Source organism: Takifugu rubripes, chromosome 21 (assembly GCF_901000725.2).
Source record: "Takifugu rubripes chromosome 21, fTakRub1.2, whole genome shotgun sequence".
Taxonomy (NCBI): domain Eukaryota; kingdom Metazoa; phylum Chordata; class Actinopteri; order Tetraodontiformes; family Tetraodontidae; genus Takifugu; species Takifugu rubripes.
This window is the reverse complement of record NC_042305.1, coordinates 16577001-16577618: the sequence shown is the minus strand read 5'-3', so window position 1 is coordinate 16577618 and position 618 is coordinate 16577001. Positions and strand designations below refer to the sequence as shown.

The 618-nt window shown below is 44.8% G+C and overlaps 1 non-coding gene across 1 annotated transcript; it reads right to left on the bottom strand.

Moving 5' to 3' along the window:
* trnas-gcu (transfer RNA serine (anticodon GCU)) lies at positions 1–82 on the bottom strand. Its single transcript has one exon. It is a non-coding gene; the product is annotated as a tRNA-Ser (tRNA).
* Between the last annotated feature and the right edge of the window lie 536 nt (positions 83–618).

Genomic DNA, 618 nt, shown 5'->3' with positions numbered 1-618 from the left:
CGACGAGGATGGGATTCGAACCCACGCGTGCAGAGCACAATGGATTAGCAGTCCATCGCCTTAACCACTCGGCCACCTCGTCCTGTGCACGCGCTCAGAAGATATTCTTGCATATCAATAAAACAACAGCAGAACAGAAGGTTATTTTGACACCAGATCTAATAGGATTTTAGATTGAGGAATCTAATTTTGCCGGGATCTCAGAGATTTTCTCGCCATGTTGTCACCAACAGAGGACGCTCTACGTTTAAAATTACGCAATCGGCTCTTACGACTTCATTTCAAGTGTTGCGACAAATGCCGTTCAACCCCCGGATCATTTTATCTCAGTAACAAACAAAGAATAGCTTCTTTAAATATAGACACTGTAATTTCCGTCGATCTATGAGTCGATCTAACAGGATAAAACACAACATACATCATTTCTGCATTCGGCCTGATAGAGTTTACCAATTGTTACCCCGTCATTGACTTTCGGCTGCAGGAGGAAAAGTTCATTCAAGGAAATGATGATGATGGTGATGATGATGATGATGATACAGATGATGATGCTGGTGGCGGTGCACGAAGCGGAGCTGCTTGACCTCCCACCGGGGGTGTGGCGTTGACAGAAGGATG